The sequence below is a fragment of the Rhinoderma darwinii genome, chromosome 1 (genome assembly GCF_050947455.1).
Source record: "Rhinoderma darwinii isolate aRhiDar2 chromosome 1, aRhiDar2.hap1, whole genome shotgun sequence".
NCBI classification, from domain to species: Eukaryota; Metazoa; Chordata; class Amphibia; order Anura; family Rhinodermatidae; genus Rhinoderma; species Rhinoderma darwinii.
In genome coordinates this window covers 156,658,039-156,685,373 of record NC_134687.1, presented here as the reverse complement: position 1 = coordinate 156,685,373, position 27,335 = coordinate 156,658,039, and the positions used below count along the sequence as shown (strand labels likewise).

General features: G+C 44.9%; 1 protein-coding gene across 7 annotated transcripts in view; it reads left to right on the top strand.

Annotated features, from left to right (window-relative positions):
- The first annotated feature begins 7,092 nt into the window (after window positions 1–7,092).
- The window catches only part of BLTP1 (bridge-like lipid transfer protein family member 1), a 381,561-nt gene continuing 361,318 nt past the window's right edge, over window positions 7,093–27,335 (top strand). For all 7 annotated transcript variants that reach the window (XM_075860492.1, XM_075860489.1, XM_075860493.1 and 4 more), the window contains exon 1: window positions 7,093–7,196. The gene's annotated coding sequence lies outside the window, so the exon portion shown is untranslated. The remainder of the gene's footprint in view (window positions 7,197–27,335) is intronic.

Here is a 27,335-nt window from a genome sequence, read left to right as displayed (position 1 = left end):
TCAACTCCTCCAGGGCCAATTTGATGGCCAGTAACTCCTGATCCCCAATCGAGTAGTTGCGCTCTGCGGAAGAGAAAAGTTTAGTGTAATAGCCACATACCACTGCCTTGCCCTTGGGACCTCTCTGGAACAGAAGTGCGTTAGCACCAACAGAGGAGGCATTCACCTCCAACAAAAACTGTCAAGATATATCAGGATGATGGAGGGTAGAGGCTAACATGAAGGCACTCTTCAGGCTAATAAATGCGGATTCCGCTTCTGGAGTCCACACCTTGGCGTTCATGCCTTTTTTGGTGAGGGTGGAGATGGGAGCTGTCAGTGAGGAGAAGTTTGGGATGAACTGCTGGTAGAAATTGGAGAATCCCAGGAAATGCTGTATGGAACTTAAGCCTTGAGGACGTGGCCACTCCAGGACAGACTTTACCTTCCCAGGATCCATCTTGAGGCCTTGATCCGAGATGATGTAGCCCAGGCAGAGCATTTCTCTCAAACACGCACTTCTCCAGCTTGGATTACAGGCGATTCTCCCTTAATCACAACAAAACTTGGCGGACATGTCTCTGATGAGTCGTCGGGTCTGGAGAAAAAATTAAGATGTCACCGAGATAGACCACAACACAGACATAGAGGAGGTCCCGGAAGATGTCATTAACGAACTCCTGGAAGACCGCGGAAGCGTTACACAGACCGAAGGGCATCACCAGGTATTCATAGTGCCCGTCTCGGGTGTTAAATGCCGTATTCTATTCGTCACCCCGGCGAATCCGGATTAAGTTGTAAGCCCCACGCAGGTCTAGCTTAGAAAAAATCTTGGTTCCTCGTATACGGACAAAAAGTTCAGAAATCAGTGGCAACGGATATCTATTTTTGACCAAGATGTAGTTAAAACCCCGGTAGTCGATGCAGGGTCGAAGAGATCCGTCCTTCTTTCTGACGAAGAAGAACCCGGCCCCGGCCGGGGAGGAGGATTTTCGTATGAAACCCCTCTCCAAATTCTCCTTAATATAGGCGGATATAGACTGAGAGCAGGTATACCCTTCCACGGGGAAGGGATGCGTCAGGAACCAGTTCAATAAGGCAGTCATACAACCGGTGTGAGGGCACCGTCTCCGCCTTCTTTTTGCTGAAAACATCTGCAAAGTGTGAATAGTGAGAAGGCAATCCTGCCAATATCTGAGACTGGGGAGACTGGGCCGGATGGATCTGCCCCAGGCAGCGGTTGAGGCACTTGGAACCCCACTGGAGAACCTCTCCAGAATTCCAGTCCAGAACTGGGGCATGTAGTCGGAGCCAGGGCAGGCCCAGCAGCACAGCATTGACTGCCTTGGACAGGACAAAAAACGAGATGAGCTCGGAATGAAGGGCTCCCACTTGGCGCTTCAGTGGTTTGGTCACAGCTACAATCGGGTCTGGCAGAGGGCAGTCAATTCACCGAGGCAACGATGAAAGGCCTCTCCAGGGGGGTTGTGGGCAACTGGGGAAGATCCACCAGGTCTCTCTGAATGAAGTTAGCTGCGGAGCCAGAGTCCAGATAGGCAGAGACCTGGTGCGTCTTTTTGCCGGACACTATGGTCACGGGGATGGACAATTTAAAAGAAAATCCTTCTTCATCCAGGGTGGTCTCTCCAACCAACCCTAGGCTCTGGGGCTTTTGGGGGCACAGACGCACAAGATGGGCTCCGAGGCCGCAATACAGACAGAGTCCTGAAATGCGTCTGCGTTGTCTCCCAAAGACTCTTTTGGAGCAACAGTTGATAAGGGCAGCAGGGGTTGCTGCAATGTAGGAGTCGGACTAGGGAGTCATCCCTCCCGACGAGCCTCTTGGAACTGTTCTCGGATTCTTATGTCATTCAGGGCGGCCAGAAGGATGAGGTCATCCAGGGTAGATGGCAGATCTCGAGCGGCAAGCTCGTCCTTAATCTCAGGGGACAGTCCCTGCCAGAATGTAGCCACCAAGGCCTCATTGTTCCATAACAACTTCCCCGCTAGGATGCGGAAGTGAATGGTGTACTCGCCCACGGAAGTGTCTCCCTAGCGAAGGTTCAGCAGAGAGGCAGCTGCCAACGAGACTCGTCCAGGCTCCTCAAACACCGTGCGAAATGTCCATAGGAACTCCTGGAAGTCACGGGTCTCTAGTCCTTGTCGTTCCCAGATAGGGTTCGCCCGTGCTAGGGCCCTGCCAGTGAGGAGAGAGACAATGAAAGCAACCCTTGCGTTGTCCGTAGAAAATGCTCTGGAATACAGGCTGAAGTGGATCTGGCACTGGTTCAGGAATCCTCTGCAGGTCCTCGCATCTCTGTCATAGCGATGAGGTAGTGGCAGAGAAAATCGGGGGTCAGCACTGCCAGGAGGTGTAGTCGGAGGGGCCGTACTGCCAGGAGGTGTAGTAGGAGGAACAGCAGAGGCAATAGGAGCAGGTTCCGGAGGAACTGCAGCTTGCATATCCAGCCGATGTGCAATAATGTTCACCGCCTGGAGGAGTTGGTCCTGTCGAGCCCAGAATTCTAACATATCCGCTCGCATCACTTGTGACATCGTCATGATCTTGGGTTGACCAGCGGGGTCCATGGCCTGAGCGTACTGTCACAATGGGTGTGTGGACCGTACGTAGCGGGATAGCAGCTGGCCAAACAGGATACCAAGGCAAAGTCAATAGTTCGAATAAGGGTACCTGTGGCAATACAGACAGTAGCGATAGCAGGCTCGGATGGGACTTTGGCAGTAGGCAGATACCAGGCGCGGTGGAATACAGCAGGCGTAGTATACGACACAACACGATGCCAACTCTCTACGGCACAGGAACAAGGTACCACGGGATTCAGGATACAGGTAACAGGAACACTGGGAACTGTAAACCACTAAGGGACCATTTGCAAAGACTAACATGGGTAAACACAGCAACGCTCAGGCAATGAAGGAAGGGGCAGGGCCCTTCTTATAGTCCAGAGTGATCATCGGAGCAATCAGTCAATCTAAAACATGTGTGTGCTCTGGCCCATTAAGGGCTGGAATGAGCTTGAGAACGCACCCTAGTGGTCACTGCAGGACAGGATGGCCGCATGTGCTGGCATCTCTGGGGAGGAAGAGGTCTGCAGGATGATAGGAGTCTGCGGTCTGCGACTGCAGACATTAAAGGCACTATGGGGGCCGATATGGACCAATACACTGAATGGGGCAGCTGTCGGGGCATTATACTGTGTGGGGGCAGCTATGTGGGCATTATACTGTTTGGGGGCATTATACTGTGTTGGGGCAGCTATGGGGGCATTATTCTGTGTGGGGTCAGCTATAAGAGCATTTTACTATGTGGGGGTAGCTATAGGGGTATTATCCTGTGTTGGCAGCAATAGGGGCATTATTCTGTGTGGGGTCAGCTATAAGGGCATTATACTGTGTGTGGGCAGCTATAGGGGCATTATTCTGTTTCGGCAGCTATAGTGTACACTGCATGGGGTGGCACTATACAGGCATTATCCTGGGTGGGGGCAGCTCTAGGGGCATTATACTGTGTGGTGGCAGCTATGGGGGGGCATTATACTGTGTGGGAGGCACTATAGGGGCATTATTCTGTGTGGGGGCAGCTATGGGGGCATTATACTGTGTGACGGCAGCTATGGGGGTATTATACTGTGTGGGGGCAGCTATGGGGGCATTATACTGTGTGGGGGCAGCTATGGGGGCATTATAGTGTGTGGGGGCATTATCCTGTGCTAAAGCAGCCATGGTGGGCATTATACTGTGTGGGGAAAAGGCTTTAGGGGCATTACACTGTGTAGGGAGGCAGTATAAGGGCATTGTACTGTGTAGGGAGGCACTATAGGGGCATTATACTGTGTGGGAACAGCTTTAGGGGCACTATAGGGGCAATACACTGTGTAGTGACAGCATTATGGTGCATTATACTGTGTAGGGAGGCACTATAAGGGCATTATACTATATGGGGGCAGCTAAAGGGGCATTACACTGTGTGGGGCAGCTATGAGGGCACTATACTGTGTGGGAGCCACTAAGGAGTCATTATACTTTGTGGGGGGCCCACTGAGATGTGTTTCACCCCCCTGATGGACGGGTCGGGTCACATAACCCACCATCGGCGGCCATAGTCGTGCCTCAGTGGCGCACTTCAGCAGGATACCAAGAGCCTGCCCCCTCCCCGGCCCGCGCAATTATTGTTGTTTCCAATGTTGCAGGGACTTATTTTTTGAATGGAGTTAAAGAGACTCTGTCACCACATTATAATAATATACTGTAATATAGGTGACAGCAGCGCTTTTTATTTAGAAAAACTACAGTATCTATTTTTACCACGTTAGGAGCGATTTTAACTTATGCTAATTAGTTTCTTAATGCCCAAGTGGGCGTGTTTATACTTTAGACCAAGTGGGCGTTGTATATCAATCAGCGTCATGCACTTCTCTCCATTCATTTAGTCAGCGTATAGCGACACTGCGTTGTTCGCTATGTGCTGTCTTAGGCCTGGTTTACACGAGCGTGTGCGTTTTGCGCACGCAAAAAACGTGGCGTTTTGTGCGCGCAAAAGGCACTTAACAGCTCCGTGTGTCATCACATGATGCGCGGCTGCGTGATTTTCGCGCAGCCGCCATCATTATCACACTCTGTATGTTTGTAAACAGAAAAGCACGTGGTGCTTTTCTGTTTTCATTCATCCTTTTCAGTGCTGTTGCACGAATCACGCTTGTCCCATGGAACTGCTTCCGTGTGACATGCGTGGTTTTCACGCACCCATTGACTTCAATGGGTGCGTGATGAGCGAACAACGCACAAAAATAGGACATGTCGTGAGTTTTTTGCAACGGACTCACGTTGCACAAAAATCACGGACTGTCTGCACTGCCCCATAGACTAACATAGGTCCGTATGACACGCGTGAAAATCACGCGCGTTGCACGGACCTATATCACGCTCGTGTAAACGAGCCCTTATACTGACATATTAACAATACTGAAATGTTTAGAAAGTGAGTAGACATTCCTTCCAGCCGGGACGGGATGTCTATTCACAATCTCGGCACTTCGCTAACGTTTCTGTGGAACTTACAGCAGAGCAAGCGTAATCTCGTTGTAACCTGTCATTTACAGCGAGATCTCGCGAGATTATGCTTGCTCTGCTGTAAGTACCACAGAAACGTTAACGAAGTGCAGGGATTGTGAATAGAAATCCCGTCCCGGCTGGAAGGAATGTCTATTCATTGTCTAAACACTTCAGTAACGTTAATATGTCAGTATAAGGGTATGTGCACACACACTAATTACGTCCGTAATTGACGGACGTATTTCGGCCGCAAGTACCGGACCGAACACAGTGCAGGGAGCCGGGCTCCTAGCATCATACTTATGTACGATGCTAGGAGTCCCTGCCTCGCTGCAGGACAACTGTCCCGTAGTATAATCATGTTTACAGTACGGGACAGTTGTCCTGCAGAGAGGCAGGGACTCCTAGCATCGTACATAAGTATGATGCTAGGAGCCCGGCTCCCTGCACTGTGTTCGGTCCGGTATTTGCGGCCGAAATACGTCCGTCAATTACGGATGTAATTAGTGTGTGTGCACATACCCTAAGACCGCACATAGCGAACAACGCAGTGTCACTATGCGCTGTCTAAATGAATGGAGAGTAGTGTATGACGCTGATTGGTCAGCGTCATACACTCCTCTGTACAACGCCCACTTGGTCTAAAGTAAAAACACGCCCACTTGGGCATTATGAAACTAATTAGCATAAGCTAAAATCGCTCCTAACGTGGTAAAAATAGATCATTTTTCTAAATAAAAACCACTGCTGTCACCTACATTATAGCGCCGATCACATTATGTAGGAGATAAGGCACTTATAATGTGGTGACAGAGCCTCTTTAAGTACCGGCATCTAGCTACAAATAATTTTGACATACGTCAGACGAAATGGGGCCAAGTACGATAGTGGCGGGTACCAAACAAAAATCTCGGCCAAAATTGGGTCCCGGCCTCAGAAAGTTTAGGGGGTCTGAATTTATGGTTCTGGTCTGGGGTCTGATTTAATTTAAGGAGTTTGGGGTCTTTATTAGTTTAAGAGGTCTGTATTTAGGGGGTCTGGTGTGGGATCTGTAGTAGTTTAGGTGGTCTGGGGTCTGTATTTAAGGAGCCTGGGACGGGTTCTGTATTTATTTAAGGTGACTGTTCTGGGATCTGTAGGTGGGACTGGTGACTGTAATCGTTTAAGAGGTCTGGGGTCTGTATTTATTGTAGGCTCTGCTGTAGGACCTAAATTTAGGTGTCTGAGAAAGACCGTACACATACAATGGGTTGAAACATTGCTATTTTTTTTACTCGATATTTAATGAATAAATATTCCTTAATGGATACTATTGGAGATGTGTGCAGTGGTGGAAGGACTGCTGCACAGTCATCGTGTGTGTATGTAACTATATAAGACATCCATTTTATTTGGACTGCGCATTTTTGTGCTTTGGGGAGGGGCTGTATAGTACTGCTTATTTTAAGTAGTGTTATACTATGACCCCTGAACCACAGATTTGCGAGGTAAAAATAAAACGTATTAAGACACACACACACATATATATATATACATAATGTATTGCTACAAATATTATTGTTATACAATATTATAACAATAATATTTGTAGCAATATATTTTATATATACAAATATATATATATATATATATAATTCATTACTAAAAATATTATTGTTGTACAATATTATATTTGTAGCAATACATTATATATATATATCTATCTATATATATATATATATATATATATATATATATATATATATATATCTATATATATATATATAGATATATATATATAAAAAATGTACTGCTACAAATATTATTAAAATACAATATTATAATACAACCCGGGTAACATTTTTAGTTACTGTACACACTCATACTGTACACAGCTCCCCTCCACCGCGACGAAACCTCACACTATGTTTACGAGCTTTGTTGTGATATGTCTGCCAGCCTGTGATTGGTTGCGATTCCTTCTTTCTAATTTGTGATTGGATGACCTGTACAAGTGGCCGCCCTTTGCTTCTACCTACCGATTACGTCAGTACACCGGGAGTGGTCCTATAGACTGAGCAAAATGGCTGCCTATCTGAACCGGGTGCGGCGGTTAGCCGGTGTTTCATACAGGAGATGAAGTGGAGGAGGAGTCACCGAGACCGGTGAGAGAAATGTGGGGGCAGGGTGTTTCTGGAGATGCCTGTATTTTACCTGAGCGGTTTTTTACAGATGGAGCGGCATATGTGCTGGGTCCTGGCTGTGTTGCTGTGTGACAATTCTCTGACTTGTGTAACACGTAATACCTTTCCTGGCTGTGCACTAGTTCTGTGTTGTGGTATTTTATTTATCATTATGTCTAATAATAATAATAATGGCTTGTGTTGTCTATATTCATGACTGTCATTACAGTATATGTAAATATCAATGCCTCAAGTGGAAACTATCCTACAAGGATCCTGGAAATTAACGCAAGTGGTTGGTTTCGCTCAATATTTTGCCAGGGTATCCGCCGCGTTTTATGAGCCTGGTAATGACAACTTATTGTCACTTACGCATTGTCTTCCATAATGGGGGTGTGGTTTGTTAGTCGCAGCCGTGCGGCATATTCCTCATCGTATGATGACAATGCTAACATTATAAGGGTATGTTCACACGGCAACCTCCGTTACGGCTGAAATTACGGAGCTGTTTTCAGGAGAAAACGGCTCCGGAATTTCAGACGTAATGGCATGTGCAGGTGTTTTTCGCTGTGGCCATTACGGACATAATTGGAGCTGTTTTTCCATGGAGTCAAGGGAAAACGGCTCCAATTACGTCTCAAGAAGTGACAGGCACTTCTTTGACGCGGGCGTCTTTTTTTCTACGTAAAAAAAATGACCGTCGGCACAGTACATCGTAAAGCCCATTCAAATGAATGGGCAGATATTTGCCGACGCTTTGGAGCCGTATTTTCGGATGTAATTCGGGGCTAAAACGCCCGAATTACGTCCGTAAATAGGGTGTGTGAACATACCCTCAAAGTTTGTGTCGCAGGCGCCCTACACTTTATTATAGACATTCAGCTCTAGCGCCGTTGGACGTTGTGTTGTGACTTTCATGTGGTAGTGAGTTGTTACATCACTAACGCTAAAGCCACCATTGCCGCAGGATGCGAGCCGCGTGGGACGCAGTAAGAATTTTTTGGGGAGGATTTACTATTATTGCCTTGTATTTTAATTTCTATTCTATTACAAGGGGTCATCCGTCAAGACCTTTAGGCCCCCTTCACACATGCGTTTTTTTTTACTATTCTGCACCTGTTTTTTCTCTTAAGCCATTGTCAGGAGTGGATGGACAAAAGAGAATAAAGTCTCTGTTCGGAGAATGCAGCGCTATTCCTCCCGCCAAAATGACAGGCATCACAACGGATACCCGTTATAAATCGATAGTGTCCATCACGCGCTGGTTGTATTTTTCGTACAACGAATGCGGCCCTAGGCAGTGGTTTCTGGTTGCAGATGTGAGCAGAGCCCTAAAAGTATAAATGTTTTTCTTCTGTGTTTAGGACCCACTCCTGGTTTTGGTTTAACCCGTTAGGGACCACCAATACGCCTTTTCACGGCGGCCACTAACGGGCTTTATTCTGATGCATATGCCTTTTCACGGCTTCATCAGAAAGAAGCAGCGCCGCTGGGAGCAGGTAAAACTCCCTGCTCTCAGCCACCAGAGGTAGCTGAGAACTTGGGGCAGCGCTGCTCGAGCGGGCGGATCGAAATCCGCACGTTTAACCCCTTAGATGCGGCACTCAATAGCGAGAGCCACATCTAAGCAGTTTTGGAGAGAGGGGGCTCCCTCTCTCACCCCATCGGCACCCCGCAATGTGATCACGGGGTGCCGGTTTCTTCTATGGCAGCCGGGGGCATCTGCCTGTAGTGGATGCCTGCTAGGCCATGCCAGAGGCTTGTCCTAACAGGTGCCTGTCAATATTATAATGACTAGCAGTAATACAATTCAATACAGAAATATTGCAGTGCATAATAAAATCGATCAAATAACCGCACAGTAAAGTCCCCTAGTGGGACTAAAGAAAGTTTAATAAAGTTTATAATAAATAAAAATCCCAAATAAAAAATAAAAACCCACTTTTTCCCCTTTATAAAATGCTTTATTATGAAAAAACAAAACAAAGCTGCACATATTTAGTATCGCTGCGTCCATAACGACCCCAACTTTAACCCCTTCCCGCTATTGGGCGTGACTGTACGTCCAGATTCAAAGTGAGTTCCCGCACTCGGGTGTACAGTCACGCCCTGTAGATAAAGCGAGCACAGGACGTCATACACAGGTCATACACAGCTGGCATCCCGCTGCAATGGAGGTGATGGCAGTTACCGCCAATCGCCGCCGTTTAACCCCTTCAATGTGGCTGTCAATGGCGTCCGCCGCATTGAAGTGGTTGACAGAAGGAGGGGGCTCTCTCTGTGCCCCCACCCTGCGATGAATCGCGGGTGGCGATGGTTGCTATGGCAACCAGGAAACCGTTGCTAGGCTTCCTGGTTGCCCAGGTACGGAAGCCTATTCCTAATGCGCTAACTGTCAGATGAAGAATGACAGTTACGATACACTGCACTACATAAGTAGTGCAGTGTATTATAACGGGGATCAGAAGACCAGATCTTCAAGTCCCCAGGTCAGTGTAAAAAAAATTTTTAAAAGAAAAAAAAATTAATACAAGTTTTAACTAATAAAAACAACAATCGCCCTGTTTCCCTGATCAACTCCTTAAGGCCTCATGCACACGAACGTATTTTTTCCTCCCGTAAATACTGCCATAAATACGGGTCCTTGGTCACACGTATTCGACCCGTATTGCACCAGTATTTACGGGCACGTTTTCGCTGAAAAATTGCACTGCACTAATCGGCAGCCCCTTCTCTCTATCTAAGTAAAAGAAATTCATACTTACCCGGCCGTTGTCTTGGTGGCGCGCCCCTCTTTCGACATCCAGCCCGACCTCCCTGGATGACGCGGCAGTCCATGTGACCGCTGCAGCTTGTGATTGGCCTGTGATTGGCTGCAGCGGTCACATGGGCTGAAACGTCATCCCGGGAGGCCGGACTGGAGTAAGAAACAGGGAGTTCTGGGTAAGTATGAACTTCTATTTTTTTTACACGTTGATTTATATTGTGATCGGTAGTCACTGTCCCTGGTGCTGAAAGAGTTACTGCTGATCAGTTAACTCTTTCAGCACCCTGGACAGTGACTATCCACTGACGTCGCCTAGCAACGCTCCCGTAATTACGGGTGCGCACACGTAGTCACCCGTAATTACGGGAGCCCCATAGACTTCTATGGGCCTGCCCGTGCCGTTATTACGGCCTGAAATAGGACATGTTCTATATTTTTCAACGGCCCGAGCACCTTCCCGTAAGCATATGGGGAGGTACCCGTGGCCAATAGAAGTCTATGGGCCCGTAATTACGGGCTGTGATTACGGGCGTTTTTATGTTCGTGTGCATGGGGCCTTATTATTAGAAAAAAAATTAAAACATGAAGAAAAAATGATATATAATAGGTATCGCCACGTTTGGAACGGCCTGATCTATAAAAATATCACAGCATTTAAATGACAGCATTTTATTTTTTGGTCATCTTGTCTCAAAAAAAAATGAAATAAAAAGTTGCAAGTAACACAAAATGGTACCTATGAAAACTACAGTTCGTTACGCATAAAACAAGCCCTCCCGCAGCGATATGAACTAAAAAATAAAAAAGTTATCGCTGTCAGAAAATGGCGATACTAAAACATGAATTTTTTTGAAAAGAGTATTTTTATTGTGGGAACGTAGTGAAACGTAAAAAAACAATATAAATTTGGTGTCGCTGTAATCGTATCGCCCCGCAGAATAAAGTTAGCATGTTGTTTATACTGCACGGTGAACACTGTAAAAAAAAAAACGTTCTAGCATTGCTGTTTTTTGGTTTCCTCATCTCCCAAAAAATTTAATAAATAGTGATAAAAAAATATCACATGTGCCCCAAAATGGAACCAATAAAAATAACAGCTCGTTCCACAGAAAACGCGCCCTCACACAGCTCCATCAACGGAAAAATAACACGTTATGACTCTCAAAACGCAATGATGCTAAATGACGGCCCAGACTCATTTTTTAGGTCCAGTAGAATTTCACTAAATACCCCACATCGTCATTTGCTGGACCCCACAGGTGGACCCCGTAGATGCAGCGGAGATGAGGACACTTTAGGGCCTTGTGCTGCTTATAGGGCTAGTGAAGAAGTCAAAGATTAGGCAATACTGGAACGCAGATATTTTGTATAATACCCAATAAACCCAGCCTGTTCACAGCGTACTACACCAATCCATTTATTATTCATTCACCCCATTATTACATCATCCTATTATGACCTGATGTACTCCGCACCGCTTACATATACCCTGATGTACTCCGCACCGCTTACATATACCCTGATGTACTCCGCCCAGTTTACATATATCCTGATGTACTCCGCCCAGTTTACATATGCCCTGATGTACTCCGACCAGTTTACATATGCTCTGATGTACTCCGCCCAGTTTACATATGCCCTGATGTACTCCGCCCAGTTTACATATGCCCTGATGTACTCTGCCCAGCTTACATATGCCCTGATGTACCTTGCCCAGCTTACATATACCCTGATGTACTCTGCACAGCTTACATATGCCCTGATGTACTCCGCCCAGCTACATCTGCCCTGATGTACTCCGCCCAGCTTACATATACCCTGATGTACTCCTCACAGCTTACATATACCCTGATGTACTCTGCCCATCTTACATATACCCTGATGTACTCCTCCCAGCTTACATATACCCTGATGTACTCCGCCCAGCTTACATATACCCTGATGTACTCCGCCCAGCTTACATATACCCTGATGTACTCCGCCCAGCTTACATATACCCTGATGTACTCCGCCCAGCTTACATATGCCCTGATGTACTCCGCCCAGTTTACATATACCCTGATGTACTCCTCCCAGCTTACATATACCCTGATGTACTCCGCCCAGCTTACATATACCCTGATGTACTCCGCCCAGCTCACATATACCCTGATGTACTCCGCACCGCTTACATATACCCTGATGTACTCCGCACCGCTTACATATACCCTGATGTACTCCGCACAGCTTACATATAGCCTGATGTACTCCGCCCAGCTTACATATACCCTGATGTACTCCGCCCAGCTTACATATACCCTGATGTACTCCGCCCAGTTTACATATATCCTGATGTACTCCGCCCAGTTTACATATGCCCTGATGTACTCCGACCAGTTTACATATGCTCTGATGTACTCCGCCCAGTTTACATATGCCCTGATGTACTCCGCCCAGTTTACATATGCCCTGATGTACTCTGCCCAGCTTACATATGCCCTGATGTACTCTGCCCAGCTTACATATACCCTGATGTACTCTGCACAGCTTACATCTGCCCTGATGTACTCCGCCCAGCTAACATCTGCCCTGATGTACTCCGCCCAGCTAACATCTGCCCTGATGTACTCCGCCCAGCTTACATATACCCTGATGTACTCCTCACAGCTTACATATACCCTGATTTACTCCGCCCATCTTACATATACCCTGATGTACTCTGCACAGATTACATATACCCTGATGTACTCCGCCCAGCTCACATATGCCCCCACATTATAAGCTGAAATACCACTAATACACCAAGCAAAATCTGCGCTTCAAAAGCCAAATGGTGGTCCAACTGAGCCTGGCAGTGTGCCCAAACGGCAATTTATGACCACATATGGGGTATTTCTGTATTCTGGAGAACCCGCTTAACAATTTATGGGATGTGTGTCTACGGTGGTACAAGCTGGGCACAACACATTGGGCACTGAAATGGCATATCTGTGGAAAACGGCAATTTTCAATCTGCAACATCTATTGTTTACTCATTTTTGCAAAACACTTGTGCGGTCAAAATTCTCACTACACCCCTAGATCAATTCTTTGAAGGATCTAGTTTCCAAAATGGGGTAATTTTTCGGGGGGTACCACTGTACTGGTACTATAGCTCAATGCAACATGGTGTCAAAAAACGAATCTTGTAAAATCTCCACTCCAAATACTAAATGGCACTCCTTCTCTTTAGAGCCTTGCTGTGTGTCCAAATAGCAGTTTATGACCACATATGGGGTATTTCCCTACTCTGAAGAAGTTGCTTTACAAATGTTACGGTGCTTTTTCTCCTTTATTTGATGAGAAAATGAAACATTTTAACCTAAAGCTACGTCTGAGTGGAAAAAAAAATTATTCATTTTTCATTTTTATTGCCCAATTCTAATGAAATCTATGAAAAACACCTGGGGGGTCAAAATGCTCACTACACCCCTAGTTGAATTCCTCTAGGGGTGTAGTTTCCCAAATGGAGTCACTTTTGGGGGGCTTCCACTGTACTGGTACCTTAGGAACTTTACAAATGCGACATGGTGCCGAGAAATCAATCCAGCAAAATCTGTACTGCAAAAGCTAAATGGCGTGCCTTCCCTTCTGAGTCCTGCTGCTTGCCCAAACAGCAGTTTATGACCACATGTTGGGTATTTCTGTACTCTGGAGAAGTTGCTTTACAAATGTTGGGAGGCTTTTCCTCATTTTCTTTGTTGAAAAAATTAAAAATTCTGAGGTAAAGCTACATCTTATTGGAAAATAATGTAATTTTTCATTTTCAATGGCCATTTCTAATGAAATCTATGAAATACCTGTGTGGTCAAAATGCTCACTACACCCCTAGATGAATTCCTCTAGGGGTGTAGTTTCCCAAATGGAGTCACTTTTGGGGTGGGGTTTCCTTTGTTTTTGCACCACCCCACACATATTAGGTATCTAAATGACCGTAATAACCTGAAGAATTAATCTAATGGGTTATTTAGCGTGAAACGTGAACAGGATAAAAAATAAACAAGAAAAATGATGTAGAGAATCGCTTTTTCTTATATTCACGCCGTAAAAATAATGTTTTTCTACCTCCAAACTATGAAAAAAAATAATACAATTTCTCCCGCATACAACAAAGCCTCATACGGTCATATCAATGAAAAAATAAAAAAGTTATGGCTGCTTAAATGAGAGAGGTAAAAACTGAAAAATGTAGCTTGTCATTAAGGCCCCATGCACACGAACGTAAAAACGCCCGTAATTACGGACCATAATTACGGGCCCATAGACTTTTATTGGCCACGGGTACCTTCCCGTTGGCTTACGAGATGGTGCCCGGGCCGTTGAAAAATATAGAACATGTCATATTTCAGGCCGTAATTACGGCACGGGCAGGCCCATAGAAGTCTATGGGGCTCCCGTAATTACGGGTGGCTACGTGTGTACGCGTGGTACTCACTGTCCAGCGGTAGTCACTGTCCAGGGTGCTGAAAGAGTTAAGAGTACCGCTGGACAGTGAGTACCATGCGCGGCGCTCACAATACACATTTCTAATGTTTCCTTCAAAAACCTGCAACAAAAAAAGTTCATACTTACCCAGAACTCCCTGCTTCTTCCTCCTGGGATAACGTTTCATCGCATGTGACCGATGCAGCAAATCACAGGCTGCAGCGGTCACATGGACTGCCACGTCATCCAGGGTGGTCGGACTGGATGTCAAAAGAGGAATGCGTTACCAAGACAACGGCCGGGGTACGTATGAACAACTTTTTCTTTCTAGTGCTGCGTTCCGCTGCGGAAACTCTGCCCGAAAAGGGCTGCCCCTTCTCTCTATCCAGCACTGATGGAAAGAAGAAGCTGCCGATCAGAGCTCGATAGAGAGAAGAGGCTGGCGATCAGTCTTGGATAGAGAGAAAGGGCTGCCCCTTCTCTCTATCCAGCACTGATCAGCAGCCTCTTCTCTATCAGTGCTGGATAGAGAGAAGTGGCTGCCGATTAGTGCAATATCTCTCTCTACGAGAAGCAGGGAAAACGGGTCTGTATATACGGGCGGAATACGGTTGACTACGGACATGTATTTACCGGCACGGGTCCATAAACACGGGTGACAAAGGACCCGTATTTACGCCAGTATTTACGGGAGCAAAAAAATACGGTCGTCTGCATGGGGCCTTAGACCTTTTCAGGCCCGGTTATGAATGGATTCAGGCTGGATTCACACAAGCAAGTTCAGTCTGTAAAGGACGGATCGTATTTCAGCAGCAAGTCCTGGACTGAACACACTGCAGGAAGCCAGGCTCCTAGCATCATAGTTATGTACGACGCTAGGAGTCCCTGCCTCGCTGCGGGACAATTGTCCCGTACTGTAATCATGTTTTCAGTATGGGACAGTAGTTCCACGGAGAGGCAGGGACTCCTAGCGTCGTACATAACTATGATGCTAGGAGCCCGGCTCCCTGCAGTGTGTTCAGTCCGGGACTTGCGGCCGAAATACCTTCCGTCCTTTACGGACCGAACATGCTCGTGTGAATCCAGCCTAAGAGGCGTTCACCTTTTAATAAATGTGTGACATCTTACTCCATCTTTCTTTATATTAAAGAGGTTCTGTCACCAGATTATAAGTGATTATTTATTTTGAAAAACTATCATTTTTGACCAAGTTATAAACCATTTTAGATTTGTGCTCATTTGTTTCTTAAAGGAACAGTGTCATCACAATTTTTTTTTAATATGTTAAAGATGTTAGTGCTTTATTAAAAACGTTTATATTTATTTGTGTGTTTGTGTTTTACTTTTTCTTATTTTTACACTTTTTCTTCCCTATGGGGGCTGCCATTTTTTGTTCCATTTCTGTATGTGTCGATTAACGACACATACAGACATGGAATACGGCAGCCACAGTCCCATAGGGACTGCGAACGGGTCCCGTCCCATCCACTTCTGTGTACGCCGTCTGTGTGGGAACTGCGCATGCGCCGCTCCCACACAGTCCAATTTGAAATTGGCGCCGTCCGGCGCCATTTTCCTGTGGACTGGAAGTCGCGGCCGGACAGTAAGATTACTACTTCCGGTCGCGGCTTCCGGACTTGTGCACTTGGACCAGCGGCAGCAGACGGAGCGGACGGGCCGGAGGGAGCCGCGGCGGCAGGAGCAGGTAAGAGATTTCAATGTATGTTCGTGTTTGTGTACGTTTACTACTGTATGTAAACCTACTACACTGTGTGTTAGCTCAAAAAATGGCGACACACAGTGTAGGAGGTTAGACCGTTCAAACCCCTCGTTTATCCCGGCACTAGCCAGGATAAAGGAGGGGGGGATGCTGAGAGCTCACTAGAGCGAGGGCTTTTTACCCAATTTTGCAATGCTGCAATTTTGGGAATAGCTCCATCTAGTGACCAGCAATGGGAAATATTATAAATTAGAATCTAATTTATAATATTTCCTGACTCGTGAAAAAAATAAAAAAAATTTGAACAATGTTTAATCACCTACACACTAAATGTTTAATTAAAAAAAACAAAACATGTTTTTCTGGCAACACATTCCCTTTAATAGAGAATTGGGCGTGTTTTTACTTTTTTACCAACTGGGCATTGTGAAGAGACGTTTATGACGCTGACCAATCCGTGACCAATTAGCATCATACACTTCTCATTGTTCCAACCCAGCTTCTTTAACTGCACAATCACGCTGTGCACAATCACGCTGTGCAGTGACAGAAGCTGGGGTGGAACAATTAGAAGTGTATGATGCTGATTGGTCACTGATTGGTCAGTGTCATACACTTCTCTTCACAATGCCCAGTTGGTAAAAAAGTAAAAACATGCCCAATTCTCTAGTAAGAAACAAATGAGCATAAATCTAAAATTGTTTATAACTTGGTCAAAAATGATAGTTTTTCAAAATAAAAACCACTGTTCTCTACATTACAGCGCCGATCAGATTATGTAGGAGATACATAATCTCCCCACCTTTCAAAAGCTATAATTTTTTATTTTTCCGTCTATATCGCCATACGAGGGCTTGTTTTTTCCAGGACAAGTTGTTTTTCATGGCACCATTTATTGTACTGCATACTGTACTGGTGAAATGGGCAAAAAACAGCGATTACATCATATTTTGGGGGGTTTCGTTTTTACGGCATCCATCAGGCGGTAAAAACGACATATTCACCTTTTTCTACAGGTTGATACGATTACGGCGATACCAAATTTATATGTTTTGTTTTATGTTTTACCACTTTTAAAAAAATAAAACCATTTGCTAAATTTAAAAAAACTTTGTGTCGCCATATTCTGAGAGCCATAACTTTTTTATTTTTCCATCAATTTAGCGACGTGAGGGCTTAAGTTTTGCGGGGCAAGCTGTAGTTTTCACTGATACCATTTTGGGGTATATGCGGCTTTTTGATAATTTTGTATTTCATTTTTTGGAGCGCTAAGGTGACCAAAAAACAGCAATTTGCGTATTTTATATATATATTTTTTACAGCATTCACCGAGCGGGTTAAACAACGCTATATTGTGATAGTTCAGACTTTTACGGACGCGGTGATACCAGTGAGAAGTGTATGACGCTGATTGGTCAGCGTCATACACTTCTCTTCACAACGCCCAGTTGGTAAAAAAGTAAAAACACACCCAGTTGTCTATTAACCCCTTAATGACCAGGCCATTTTGCGCGTTAATGACCAAGGATTTTTTTTTTTTTTTTTCACGGTCGCATTCCAAGAGTCGTAACTTTTTTTTTTATTCCGTTGACATAGCCATATAAGGGCTTGTTTTTTGCGGGACGAGTTGTATTTTGGAATTGTTCCATTTTTAGATGCTTATAATATATTGATTAACTTTTATTAACTTTATTTTAGGAGAGAATTTAAAATAAGCAGCTATTCCAGCATTGATTTTCACGTTATAAATTTACGCCATTTACTATGCAGCGTAAATAACATGTTAACTTTATTCTATGGGTCGGCACGATTACGGGGATATCAAATATGTAAAGGTTTTATATGTTTTCCTGTTTGCACAATAAAAACAGTTTTAGAAAAAAATCACTTGTTTTTGCATCCCCACATTCCAAGAGATGTAATTTTTTTATTTTTCTGTCAATGTGGCCTTATGTGGGCTTGATTTTTGTGGGCCAATGTGTAGTTTTCATTAGTACTATTTTGGTGTACATAGGACTTATAGATTAACTTTTATACAATTTTTTTATGGGGGGAATGGGAGAAAAGAGAGAATTTTGCCGGTGTTTTTTGCATTTTTTTTTGGGCGCCGTTCATCCGGCAGTTTAATTAATGTGTTCATTTTATTGTTCAAGTCGTTACGATCACGGGGATACCATGTATGTGTTATTTGTTTTGGCACTTTTACTAAATAAAACTTTTTTTATTTGATTTTAACTGTAAATTATTATTTTTTTTCACAAACTTTATTTAACTGCTTTAAATTTTTTATTTTAGTCCCACCAGGGGACTTGACTATGCGATCTGCTGATCGCATATATAATGCTTTGGTATACTCAGTATACCAAAGCATTATTGCCTGTTAGTGTAAAACTGACAGGCAATCTATTAGGCCATGCCTCCGGCATGGCCTAACAGGCATTTGCTGAAGACAGACCTGGGGGTCTTTGTTAGGCCCCGGCTGCCATGGAAACCCGATGGCGACCCGCGATTTCTTTGCAGGAGCGCCGATGGGGTGACAGAGGGAGCTCCCTCCCTCTGTCAAACACTTTAGATGTCGCTATTGACAGCTGCATTTAATGGGTTAAACCTTCGATTCCGGCAGTTGCAGCAGGAGCCAGGCTGTGTATAACAGCCGTGCTCCTGCCGCTGATCGCGTGTTTACACTGTCAGTACCCACGCGATCACAGTACGGATATATCCGTCCTCCTGCGCGAACTAGCAGCTGCAGAGGACGGATATATCCGTCCTTCGGCGTCAACAGGTTAAGAAACTAATTAGCATAAATCTAAAATTGTTTATAAAATTATAGTTTTTCAAAATAAAAACCACTGTTATCTACATTACAGCGCCGATCAGATTATGTGGGCGATAGGGCACTTATAATGTGGTGACAGAGCCTCCTTAAGACAAAACTTAGGCAGAAAGACCACAAACAAGCAACAACTGAGGACCGCTGCAGTAAAGTCCGCGCAAAGCAGTTTTAATAAATTCCTCCCATTATTTCCTTATATTTTTTCTCTTTATTATTTGTTTTCTCAAATTATAATTGTCGTCTATTATAGATGAAGATTGCTTGTTTTTATTTATTCTACCACATTATTAATCACCTTCCATTGGGTTGATTTATTAGGCAGAATTCAGCAATTGCAGAATGGTTGTTTATCAGGGCAGAAATCCCTCCAAGGCATCCGTAGCGTGTGAACATACCTCGAAGGGTTTTTCCCATCTTAGACATTTGTCATATCCATGGGATATACCATAAATGTCTATTAGAAACAGCTATCTCCAGATTGGGGAGAAGGTAGCCGCTGCCGCCGCCTGGAAAATGAATAGAGAAGCTGCCACGTATGAGCGTGGCTCTCTTCATTCTATTCTATGGGAGTTACGGAAGCAGCAAGCGTAGAAGAGCTGGGACCCGCATCTATCAGACATATATAAACCTATCTTATGAATATGCCTTAAATGTTTATGGTAGGAATAATCCCTTAGAATAAATGTCCATGTTTGTCTAAGAAAACCCACACAATGGGGCAGATTTAGTACGGTGTCTGGGTCTAGAAAGTTTAGCAAAAATTCTGATAGGGTTGTCGGGAAAGTGGGCATAACTTAAATCCACCAATATGTGCCAAAATTTTGGCCAAATCAAAAGTGGTATGAGGAAGACAAAAGTGTTTATCTGCTAATGCAAGATGTACCAAAATGATCATGCAACGTGCACCACTGTGATAAATTTGACGCATTTTGTACTTGCATGCGCGTTTGCGCTGTCTAAGGCCCTCTGCACACGACCGTGCCCATAATAACGAACCGTGATTATAGGCACGGCCGGCCTCAGACAGCCAGTCGCATTTGAAGGCTGTGCTTCCGTATAAAGTATGGGAGCACGGTCCGTAAAAAGCAAAAAATAGGACGTTTCCTATCTTTTGCGGAGCGTTTCTATGGCACGGACACCTTCCTGTAAATATACGAGAATGGGTCCGTATTTACAGACCGTAATTACAGATGAATTCTACGGTCGTTTGCATGGGGCCTTAGGCCTTATTCCCACAAACGTATTTCTTGTCAGTTTGCTGTTTGTTTTAACAAGTCAGCACACTGACCCATACAAGTCAATGGGGCTATTCACGTATCCATTTTTTCATGGAGTGTGTGTCTGTTGTGAGGAACTCGCAGCATATCCTTTTCTGGTTTGTTTTTATGGACCAGACTCGCCCATTATAGCACACGGACAATATTTCTGTGTTGTCCATTTTTCACAGATTAGTTGCGAAAGCAATGAAAAAGTAAAGTAAAACGAAGAAGTACGTGAAAAGGAGAAAAATGATCGGGGAAAACGGTTGACACACCGAAACCACACTGGTGCAACATAGACATTCTGAAAAAGGGTCCGTTTTTTTGGGAACGCAAATCGGATACGCTTGTGTGAAATAAAGCCCTTTTACACTGGCCAATTATCGAGGAAACGAGCGTTCACAGAATGCTCGTTCCTGATAATTGCCCTTTGTAAACAGGGCAACGATCAACCGATGAACAAGCTTTGTGTAAACAGGGAGATGCACTGCCGACATGATAAAAATGTATGGGGACGAGCGCTCGTCCCCAGAGTAATGAGCGCTCGTCCCCATACTATCTCTTTGTGAAAGGAACAAACGAGCACCGATCAACGAGATTTCTCCTTGATCGGTGCTCGTTTACAGGGCTCATGTCGGGCCTTGTAATACTACCCTAAGGCCTAACAGTGGTATTATTTTGCTCTAGGTTATCTAAAGATTTAATACTTTTTTCTGTACATCCCCTTTCCAACAATAGTTTTCATAGTATAGATAAGATATAGATTTTTAGATAATCATGAACATTTATGCAAATAAACTTTTAATGAATACATCTATTATTCTAAGGAACACTTTTTATTTGCGGAAATTGTGTTGTCTGTTATAGAAAATCCATTATTTTTAAGGGTTTTTTCGAGACTGTAATATTGATGGCCTATCTATAGAATAGGCCAGGGGTCTCAAGCATGCGGCCTGCGGGCCGCATGCGGCCCCTGGGGCTGTCATCTGCGTCCCGCGGGACACAGAGCCGCTAGTATCGGCTCTGCTCCGAAACTCTGGAATTCCCTGACATCGCTGTCCACATATGAACTGCGATGTCTCCGGGGGTTCCCCAGAGCCGGAGTCCCGGGCAGAGCGCTAGTACAGGCTCTGCTCCGGGACTCCCTAACATTGCTGCCCATATGTGGACAGTGTGTCAGGGTCTTCCCCAGAGCGGAGCAGAGCGCTGGTGTCGGCTCTGCTCCTGGACTCTGTGGAATTCCCTGACATCGCTGTCCACATATGAACTGCGATGTCTGGGGCTTCCCCAGAGCCGGAGTCCCGGGCAGAGCGCTAGTACAGGCTCTGCTCCGGGACTCTGTGGAATTCCCTGACATCGCTGCCCATATGTGGACAGTGTGTCAGGGTCTTCCCCAGAGCGGAGCAGAGCGCTGGTGTCGGCTCTGCTCTTGGACTCTGTGGAATTCCCTGACATCGCTGTCCACATATGAACAGCGATGTCTGGGGCTTCCCCAGAGCCGGAGTCCCGAGCAGAGCGCTGGTGTCGGCTCTGCTCCGGGACTCTGTGGAATTCCCTGACATCGCTGCCCATATGTGGACAGTGTGTCAGGGTCTTCCCCAGAGCGGAGTCCCGGGCAGAGCGCTAGTATAGGCTCTGCTCCGGGACGCTGCGGAATTCCCTGACATCTGCCCATATATGGACAGTGTGTCAGGGTCTTCCCCAGAGCGGAGTCCCGGGCAGAGCGCTATTATCGGCTCTGCTCCAGGACTCTGTGGAATTTCCTGACATCTGCCCATATATGGACAGTGTGTCAGGGTCTTCCCCAGAGCGGAGTCCCAGGCAGAGCTCTATTATCGGCTCTGCTCCGGGACTCTGGGGAAGCCTCTGACATCGCTGTCCATACATCGACAATGATGTCAGGGGCTTCCCCAGAGCAGGAGTCCCAGTGATGTCAGGAGCACAGCTGGAGTCCCAGGAAGAGCCTACTAGCGCTCTGCCTGGGACTCCAGCTCTGGGGTTGCCCCTGACATCTCTGTCCATATATGGACAGTGATGTCAGGAGCAGAGTTGGAATCCCAGGCAGAGTGCCAGAAGCGCTGACATCACTGTGGCAGCATCTGCAGAGGGCACTGTGGCAGCCTCTACAGAGGGCACTGTGGCAGCCTCTACAGAGGGCACTGTGGCAGCCTCTACAGAGGGCACTGTGGCAGCCTCTACAGAGGGCACTGTGGCAGCCTCTACAGAGGGCACTGTGGCAGCCTCTACAGAGGGCACTGTGGCAGCCTCTACAGAGGGCACTGTGGCAGCCTCTACAGAGGGCACTGTGGTATTATCTACAAGTGGGTGTGTGGCAGTGTCTGAAGCGGACACTGGCATTATCTAGGGGTGTGTTGCATTATCTACAGAGGGCACTGTGGCCTTATCTACAGAGGGCACTGGGGCCTTATTTACAGAGGACACGGTGGCCTTATCTACAGAGGGCACTGTGGTATTATCTACAAGTGGGTGTGTGGCAGTGTCTGAAGAGGACACTGGCATTATCTAGGGGTGTGGTGCATTATCTACAGAGGGCACTGTGGCCTTATCTACAGAGGGCACTGTGGCCTTATCTACAGAGGGCACTGTGGCCTTATCTACAGAGGGCACTGTGGCCTTATCTACAGAGGGCACTGTGGCCTTATCTACAGAGGGCACTGTGGCCTTATCTACAGAGGGCACTGTGGCCTTATCTACAGAGGGCACTGTGGCCTTATCTACAGAGGGCACTGTGGCCTTATCTACAGAGGGCACTGTGGCCTTATCTACAGAGGGCACAGTGGCCTTATCTACAGAGGGCACAGTGGCCTTATCTACAGAGGGCACAGTGGCCTTATCTACAGAGGGCACAGTGGCCTTATCTACAGAGGGCACTGTGGCCTTATCTAGGGGTGTGTTGCATTATCTACAGAGGGCACTGCGGCAGCATCCACCGAGGGCACTGCGGCACTATCTAAAAAGGGGCTGCCCAATCTTGACATGTGTGCTAACTGAGCCGCCGGACTGCATTTAGCGACACTTAAACTGGAAAGCTGGATTGTTGAAATAAGCAAGTGGAGAAATATCTCAAATTTTAAACCTAGCGCTATTATTATAGTAATATAGTGTTATAGTAGTTCAAATAACTACTTGATTAACAATAATTTTGTATTGTATCAAATTTGAAAGTAATGCGGCCCGTCAACTTCCCATTTTTTCTATATGCGGCCCACTTACCCGGCCGAGTTTGAGACCCCTGGAATAGGCCATCAAAATCTGATTGGATGGGGTAAGACTACCCGCTGGTTAGCTGAATGAAGGGTCTGTGGGGTTCCAGGCACTGTTCCGTACATTTAGTTGTGGCTGTGCCTGGTACTGCAGCTCAAGTAAATGGCACTGAGCAGCAGTACCAGGCACAGACACAATTAAATGTATGATGCTGAGTCTGGGTAAACAATAAAGAGGATGCAGTGGTCAGTGCAGCCCCGTCGTTCAGCTAATCTGTAGGGTAGCTGGGAGTCAGGCCCCCACCATCAGATATTCATGGCCTATCAATCTGCTATCCGTATTACAGTCCAGGAACACCCCTTTAAATGCTATGTAAATCTTTTGAGAGCATTTTTTTTTTTTTTTGTAATAATTACCGCAGTTAGTGTGATTAGTGTAGATTTTGTAATTAGTCTTTACTAAAAAATCTTTTACTTTTGGAGATACAGCTGCTCTGTATTTTCTATACAGAACAGCTGTATCGTTGGCTTTACACTGAGTCCATCAGTTCCGCGGCTCTCACCGGTTCAGTGTCGGCAGGTCCTGCGAGTGTCTGACACGCAGAATCCACCTGTAATCGACCACATCTAAGTTATCAACCTGATCACTGAGGGATCAGGTTCTCATACAAGAAGAGAGAGAGCAGGAGCATAGTGAGAGTCACGCGGAGACACTGCTACAGCCTCTAGTGGTTTATCCCACCCCAGTGCTGGATTCACAGCAACACTGCTCATTACTGCTGTGTAATCTCCTTTATGGGGTGTAACCTATCCACAGGGCATACATATGCACCATTCTACATAGTAAATCCCCCAAGTAACACGACTGTACTCCCAATACACAATATAACACCAAAAAGAGAGCCCACAGAGTCTATAAGTCAAATATAAAACACAATCTTTTTATTTCATAAATTATAACAATTACATATACAAGGTATTAAAAATGAATCGCAGATGAAAAAGAGAATCACCAAGCAAGAGTGAATATACAGCAAATGTTCGATTATACCAGAATATGTATTATACAGGCCACAATAGTAAGGTGCATAGTACAAAGAAAAAAATCAGTTCAGAGGATGTTTGACCTGCGCTGTTAGCTGAATCTGATATAAAGCCTATGTCACTACTCCCTTAGATTTACGAGTACTGACTATAAAGTGCTTAGTGCAAAAAGGTTTCAAAGAAAATCTAAGATGGAGTGTAAAGTACTGACCCATGTGGCTGGAATTCCGGATTGGAAACCTGTTTGGTGATTCTCTTTTTCATCTGTGATGCATTTTTAATACCTTGTATATGTAATTGTTATAATTTATTAAATAAAAAGATTGTGTTTTATATTTGACTTAGAGACTCTGTGGGCTCTCTTTTTTGGTGTTGTAATCTCCTTTATGTTGCTGCTGTTCCTATATGTGTGATAAATAGCAGGATTCTCCTCTGTGTGGAGTGTATAGATTGCAGTTAGACTCCACCCACAAGCTGATGGGAAACTGAGAATTAGACAGAGAGCATGCAGAGGGAAAAACTGCAACAAAAATGCAGGACACGTCATATAATAGCGAGAAATAGCGTTATTCTTCATGTACAGACATATGACAATTTATCCTAAAAAAAATCACCTGAAAGTTTAGGTACGCTTTAAAGCGAACCTGTGAGCAACTTTTTCTCCTGCCCTCCCTGAATGGCTTTGAATACTTATGTCTGATCGTTATGTCATTTTTGTTAATCTACATCTTAAATGCTACAGTGCAATGTGAGCGCTGTGCTCCCTCTGCCAAGCCATCGATGATTCTTTCTCCTTATGCATAGTAAAAGGGAGAAAGTTGTCAATTATTGGTGGCTGAGCAGAGGGAGCAGCAGCTCATGAATATACCGGTCTCCTTCCTCCCAGCGCTCGCATCGCACTGTAAATGTTTAAAATGGAAGTTAACTAAAATGACACAGCAATCAAACATAAGTTACAGGCCGCGAAAACCAGGGGGTCTGTCACTACTTGATACTGCTTTCACGGAGGGTACCATAAAGTTGCTGGCAGGTTCCCGGCTTTCTAGTTTTGCAACTAAGGCCTTATACACACGGCCGTAGCCGTGTGCACAGTCCCTGATTACGGGTACGGACGGCCGTGGACTGTCACCCGCATTTTTGGGTTGTGCTCCCATTATAACGTATAGGATCACGGTCTCCAAGTAAAATTACAGAAATGTGTCCGTAGGCCATAGAAATGAATGTATCAGTATTTTTATCCGCAATTACAGATCCGTAATTGTGGATACAAATTACAGTCGTGTGCATGGGGCCTTAAACTTAAAGGGAACCTGTCACCAGCATTTCACCTATTAAACCAGCAATACCTGGTGGTAGTGGGTGAAAATCATTTCTATATAACTTATAATTGTCTTCTTAGTCGGCTCCGTAGCTTTAGTATTCAGTTTTTTAGTGTTCTCACACCGTATGTTAATGAGCATAAGAGTCAAATCTTTGCTTGAAAAGAGTCAAATCTTCATTCCTCAAGTCTTTCTGAGTTAATCCCGCCTCCTTACTTTTGATTGACAGCTCCTCGCTTCCCCCAGCACACAAAATCCTGCGCTTGTGCATTGATGTCCTCTTCTGGTGTGAGCGCACAAAGAGACACCGGATTATTACGATAAAATGCGCAAAATGTTTGCATGTCGTTATTTACAGTCGGAGGAGGAGTTTAGGTGAGGGGATAATGTCAATGAACTTTTGATAGCAGCGGCCAGTGAGGGATAAGTAAAGTTCAATAGGTGAAATGCTGGTGACAGGTACCCTTTAAAGCAACCCTCTAGGCAAAAAAAAAAAAATTGACTATACATTGCAAATGCATAGTCAAGTTACCTGCTGCCCCGCTTCATGAACTCAGATGGGATTGATAACTGGTGGATCCAGCATGTTAGAGACACGCCAGGACCCGTCTTCAACCGCTGCCGTCTGTCCCGCTAATCTGACTGATTCAGCTTTGCGAGCAAGATACAGCTTCTATCTCAAAAAGTGATTTTTAAAAAATAAATAAAAACCAAATCAAAAGTTTTTTTAAAACCCATAATACGCGGTTTCATTTAAAAAAAAAAAAAGACGTGTTTACAAGGTTTGCATAGCCTGTAAACTAATGACGCAACCTCATCCGTCAACCTGTGATTCAGTCTCACAGAATAACTTGTAAATTTAGCAAAACACGAAAATACTAGGTCCTACTTTTGCTATTTGAGGGTATTCCGGATCTTTGCAGGAGAAACACTGCCGCTTTCTTTATGTATGAATGGTTGGCCATCAATAAAATAATAATTTAATTGTTACACAACAGAATGCATCTTCTTGTTCCACTGTGATGTTTGAGGTAGAGGTCACTGGCAAATAGAATTTGGAGGTGTTATCTAGTGCCAGGCTTCATTGTCTGCATCTCTAATTCACGAGCTGGCGCTGTCAGCCATTGATTTAACCTTTGTGGCATAGGTTTGGGATAATCCCTTGCATACTGTTAAAAATTTGGTTTGCAGAATTTTGTCTGACTGCCATGTAAATTATTGGTAATAAACGCCCTCTTGTTTCTGTTAGTGAAGAGCATTTTACAGGCTTTTTGTTTGTTTAGGCTGTTTTATTAAATACAATATTATGTTTTACAAGGAAAAGTATTTGCTTACATAATGTGTATTTCTTCAGAATTTAGGAAACAAATTACTCAAAAGAGTCAGTATGACATTTTATTTTGTGGCCTAGAAAAGGGAACTTCTATAGAACTTCAATAAAAAACAACCCAAAATCCTAGCAGCACATTTTTCGGCGCATTGGGTAATTTGCTTACTGGGATTTCTCATTCC